Below are 6194 nucleotides of genomic sequence, written 5' to 3'. Positions count from 1 at the left end.
ACTAAATATGGTGCCTGATGAAGAGTGGCCACGTGAGAAAATATTAGGGACCTGGTGGCTGGCTATAGAGGTACAGATTTGCATCTCTGCCCTCCACCTAACATCCCCCAAGGGCACATTACTGGCCACTAACACCCAAAAAGTTATCTACTGGGTATGCCACTTCCAAACCTCCTTCCTCAAATGAGGTCTAAAACAGAATCTTTTTGACTTTAGGTAAGGAGTAGAAACATTTTCTAACAAACTGAAAGAACTATACACAGATTCAACTGAAGAATGACACTTACAATCTTAGAAAACTTTCAGAGGAAAAGGAACTACGTAAGAGGAAAAAACTTGCCAACAGAAGTCTCCTTCCAGAATGCCTCTAGGTCAGTAACAGCTACCTGGGGGACTATGAAAGGAGAATGCCTCTACTGAATTGCTTTTAACATTGGTGGAAAGAGGTGGTGATGAAGGGCTTCTTTAAATAGCTTTGAGAATGCTGAGCTTTAAAAACAGTAGGTGATGTCCTTAGCATCCCAGCCAAGCTATTCGCTGCAAATACCACCAAACAACCACAGCACAACTGGCATGGATATAAATATTGATACCAATAAATCAGATACTGCTGAATCTACAAGTAGAGTTGGAAGAGCCTGCATCTTGTCACTTCACTGGAGATAAAAATTTATTTCGTGGGAAGAATCTTCGTTAAAAGTAACATTCTCACAAAATGGCCTTCCATGTGCCACTGGGTTGACTGTGCTGGAAAAACCCATCATATGGACTATGATGGTGGGGGCAGTGGAGGAGAGGTCCAGCTCTCCCTGTCTCCTTACAAAAGCCAGCAGACTTCATATGAATGCAACAACCAGACATCCTAACGTTAGAGAAGATAAATCTGTCAATTCAGTTTAAAGACAGTGAGCAAAAGACATATACAAGTCACACCTATTGGTCTCAGAAATCCAAAAGTTGATTGAGTTTTAGACCTAGACTTTTTGCTTTCTCTCCTTATTCTCCTTTCCTCACCCCTACTTCACCTTTTTATTGAATACATTTCTCAGCATAATTTCTGAACTCAAGCATATTGTATTGCTATCTCTGGATGCTGTACCTGGAGACTTCATCTTTCTTTGGGAAGATGATCTTATTCAATACAGATGCAAGAGAAATACAATGCCAATCTACTATGGTTTCTGACTTTTCCTAGAACATACAGCTTTTGCTTAAAAGATGTGAAATCAACGCATTGTTCCTATTACAATCAGTGGTCTTATGATTAGTTCCAGATTTTTTTTTTTTTTTTTGGTTATTCAGCCCTTTAGAAAACAATGTAAGGGAATTCTTATCCTTCTGGACACCTAATTTCAATTGCACTTGTACTCAGAAATATAGCCAGTCAAGGAAAAGGGTAATTTGCTATATATATGATGTAGTATTGTTGGGAGAAGGCAACAGCGACCCACTCCAGTACTCTTGCCTGGAAAATCCCATGGACGGAGGAGCCTGGTGGGCTGCAGTCCATGCGGTTGCTAAGAGTCTGGCACGACTGAGCGATTTCACTTTCACTCTTCACTTTCATGCATTGGAGAAGGAAATGGCAACCCACTCCAGTATTCTTGCCCAGAGAATCCCAGGAACAGGGGAGCCTAGTGGGCTGCCGTCTATGGGGTCGCACAGAGTCGGACACGACTGAAGTGACTTAGCAGTAGCAGCGGTATTGTTGACGTACAATCTCTCTTTCCCCTCCTTTAATACAGAAACACAGTGTGATGATTAGCACTATTGCCGTAAAATTGATCCCAACACATTTTCTCAGGTGAAAGAAACCCTCCAAGTTATATTTTTCAACTTTTTGAGATAAGAAGGTAAACATGTTATTTCAAATCTTGCCACAAGTTATTAGCACTGCAGATAGGAGTACTGTGTTCAACATTCCAGGATCTCTGTACTCTAAGATACTTCAAACGTTTCATCTTTATGATCACCATCAATCAGACAAAAGCTTTGCAGTGTCTGAGTCAGTATCAAGTCGGATTTTGAGAATGCCATTCTCTGCCTTTTCTCAAGGAAACTTTAGCGGATAAAAATGATGTTTTGTTAAAAAAATTAATGAATCGACGTATAGTTGCATACATTACTAGGTTTCAGGTCTACAATACAGTGATTGGACATTTAAATACGTTAAAGTCTAGTAACCATCTCTCACCAAACAAAATTGTCATAGTATTATTGACTATATTCCTTATCCTGCATGTTATATCCCTGTGACTCATCTTGGAAGTTTGTACCTCTTAATCCGCTTTATGTATTTCACCCAGCCCCTCACTCCTCTCCCCTCTGGCAACTGCCAATTTGCTCTCTGTAAGTCCATTTCTGTTATGTCTATTCATTTGCTTTTTTAGATTCCACATATAAGTGAAATCACATAGCATTTGACTTTTTCTGACTTATTTCACTTAGCATAATACCCTCTAAGCCCATCTATATTGTTACAAATGGCAATATCTCATTCTTTTTATGGCTGAGTAATATTCCATTGTGTGTGTATGTGTATCACATCTTTTTTATCCACTCATCTATCAATGGACATCTAGAGTACTTCCATATTTTGGCTATTGCAAATAATGCTTGCTATGAACATGGAGGTGTAGGTATATTTTCAGATTAGTATTTTTTTCTTCAAGTAAATGCCAAGAGGTAGAATTGCTAGCTTGTATAGTGGTTCTATTTTTCACTCTTTTGAGGAACCTCCCTACTGTTTTACATAATGGCCAAAGCAATTTATATTCCCACCAACAGTGTACAAGAGTTCCTATTTTTCCCCATCCTCCTCAACACTTGCTTTTTGTTGTCTATTTGATGATAACCATTCTGACAGAGGTGAGGTGATATCTCATTGTGGTTTTGATTTGCCTTTCCCCAGTGATAAATGATGTTGAGCATCTTTTCATGTGTCTGTTGGCAATTTGTATGTCTTCTTTGGAAAAATGTCTATTCAGGTCTAATAAGAATTATCTTGATGTTCCTGTTTTTCTTCCATTTCTGCATCAATGATGTGCAAAACTCTGAAGGGTCAAGGGCCAGACTGTCTCCAGCCTGGGGAACGAAGTTCAAGGATGTGGGACAAATTAAAAGAAGGAAGGGAAGTGTATTCATTCATGTCATACCCTTTCTCTTCCTGGTGAACATGAGTTCAAGAGAGCTCATGGGGGAATCTCATTACATGTTCAAATGTCCTTACACAGCATCAAAGGCCAAGTTCTAGTTTCCACCCCCCATAACCCAGCCCTAAACGGTCACACTCACAGGAATGCGAGCTCTTATATCTGAGAGCTACAAACCACAGCAGACCCCTGGATCAGCTCCCCAGGAAACACTGGTCAGGAGGATATCAGTGCAGTCCAGGCCAAAGTCACCTTTCAATACAAGTTCAGAGCAGCATAAAGAAACATGTGCGAGGGCAGGATTTCTCCAGGGAGCTATTTCAGATTCCATATAAAAGTAACTTGTGGCCTTGGATAAATCATTCCTTTCATTTATGTGCTGAACGGGAGAAAACAAGTCAACAACTGATGCATGCAAAAGCACTTGGAGGTGATGGATGAAGACATTATGGCGCATTTTGTCAATGGCATGCCATTAGAGAAAACCATTTCATAGAGTAAATTAAGAAAACAAACCAGCTACGTGACACATTTGGAATTGCCACTGGTCAGACTGGTTTTTCTCCTCCAGGAATGAAGCTGCATGGGATTGACATTATCACTCAGACTCCCTTTCCTGAGGTAGCTGCCTGTGCTTGTCTGGAGCTTAAACCCCGGTGAGCACTTCCCCAGAACGATGGCCACTCATATAACTGGAGAAAACTGTGCATTACAGACTCTGATTTTTTTTTTTATTGCTGTTTTGAACTATTATTTAAATCTCTTATTGCTGTTTAACTTCATGTGTCAATATCTTTTTTTCTTTTTTGGACCAAAATTACTTTTTATGGCAAGAACTGGGTCTTACAAAAGAAGCTTTTTGGTACACCACTGGGCTTATGGTGTCCAATAAATATTTATTGATCTGATCTGTGATTAATTTCTCCTATCTTTCTCGCAGACCTGGCTATTGTCTACCAAACAATTTATTAAGAAAGCATGTCTTTGGACCTGGATGCTGGGAATGCAGAGACAGAAGATCTTGTCGCTGATCTCAGGAAGCTCACCGGCAGACAAGCAGTGATCAGAATGTCCTACAGGTAGAAAGAAGTAGGTGTGTGTGGGGTGAGGGGGTGGCTATGATGGTATCAAGGGTGGGGGGTGTTCTGGGTAAGGATAAGGAAACTCAGAAAAGTTTCCAGGAAATATGAGGATTAAGTTGTTGCTACTGAAGCATTATTGCCAGTATGTGCAAGGGCATGTTGGTGAGCTCAAGCATGGAGCATTCGGGTTCTAAGTCATTTGCTATTTCTGGAGCTCCTACTGAAAAGCTCGGCCTTGGATTTCCAAGGTCATCCACTAAGGTCAGGGCAGAAACAGGCTATGAAATCACAGCCCTTTCCCTTGGTAAGTGGGCTCCGAGAGCATTCAGATGCACCTCATGGTAACTGTGGCTTCATAAAAATCAAAGCTGATTGATGGGCACAGGCTCTCCGCTCTGTATGTTTAGTCTACTCGTGCTTTTAGTACCACTGTGGCCATGCTTCCTAATGGAAATGCATTTTTCTCTCTCACCATTACCCAGATATAGATGCTCTCGGATATGAAAGGCCTTTTACCTCAAGAGTTTTGTCTTGTAAGGCATCCCTAATTCAGGAAGGAAATAAGAAGGGGTTGAGAAGAACCTACCACAAATGTTTTGTCAGGTAGCTCAGAGAGAGAGAGAGACAGGAATTTAAAGAGCTTGATTTATGGATGGCTGGGCTTTGCAGCTCCTTTACCCTGACTCAGTCCAGTTCAAGGAATTCACTTTCTCATGTAAAGGGCTCTAACAGAGAAAAATAAGCTATATATTTCTTTCTGCATTTGTAAGAAAGTATGATGGCTGGCAGAATAAAGTGTTCCATTTTTAAATAATAGCTCACTGGGCCCAGGATCCTACGATGTTATATCAACTCTGACAAATCCACTGTCAGGTAGGAAGCATTCCCATTACACAGGTGTGGAGCCTGAGGCTGAGAGAAGTGAAGTACCACATCCAAGGCTGCTCAGAAGACCAATGACAGAGCTGGGATTTGAAAACAACCATGTCTGGTGCCAAAGTTGGGGGCTCTGACCTGCACCCAGTGTCTTCCAGACTGGACATGTGCATGCGTGTCAAAATGCATGATGGAGAGCAGTCCAGGTTCAGAGGGAGCAAAGGCAGAAACAGGCACCCATCTCTTCCAGTAGAAGGAACTGGCTGCCCATCAGAGAAAGTGTAGGTGGACAAGTTGAAGGGAAAAAAGTGAACATGCATGGGAACACTTGGGGGTCAGAGTCTGAGCTTTTTTCAAGTAATCTGGTTTAATAAGCCCCATATAGGCAACTTGTTCTTGGCTATAAAATTACATTATGCCTGGCCAAACTCATCTCCCCATCTTCGATTATTCCTGAAAGTCAAGTTGAGAGAGACGTTTATGTTCAAAGAGTCTGAATGTCAATGCAGGGATGTCTCTTTGAATCTGCTGTGTGAGCATGGGGGTGCCACTGAGCCTCTCTGAACATCTCACAAGCTGCACAAGTGATTTTATACAGGCATCCAGAGAGGCTTCTCAGAGAGGCTTTGCAATTAGCATGGTTTTCTCTTCCATGGGAAGGAAGGACATAAGTAGATTGGTAGAGGCGACATTTTGCAAAGGAAAAGAAAATAGCTTTAAACTTCTGAGTCATACATGCAGCAATCCTGCTTCTTCACTGCAAAGCAGGAGAAAAAACGTTTTGTGTTAAGAAGGCGACAGCCAGAGTGGGCTTAGAGCCTTCTATGAAACCACTCATTAAGATTGTCCAGTCCAGGACCCCTCCCCACTTCTAATGACCCCCTGCCCCATGCCCAGCAGTATTTCCAAATGCCTCAGCTCAGAGCCGAATTCTCAAAATTCACTTAATCTCTGAACTCACTTTGGTGTAATAATTAAACAAAAAGTACCTTAAAATTTTTAGGCACGTGGGAATGGGAAGGCATGAGAAGGGCATGAAAAGACACTGGAAAAGCAAAATACCATGTGGATGTTAACTCTACCA

The sequence above is a fragment of the Bubalus bubalis genome, chromosome 16, assembly GCF_019923935.1.
Source record: "Bubalus bubalis isolate 160015118507 breed Murrah chromosome 16, NDDB_SH_1, whole genome shotgun sequence".
Classification (NCBI taxonomy): domain Eukaryota; kingdom Metazoa; phylum Chordata; class Mammalia; order Artiodactyla; family Bovidae; genus Bubalus; species Bubalus bubalis.
Note: the sequence above shows the minus strand (reverse complement) of the source record.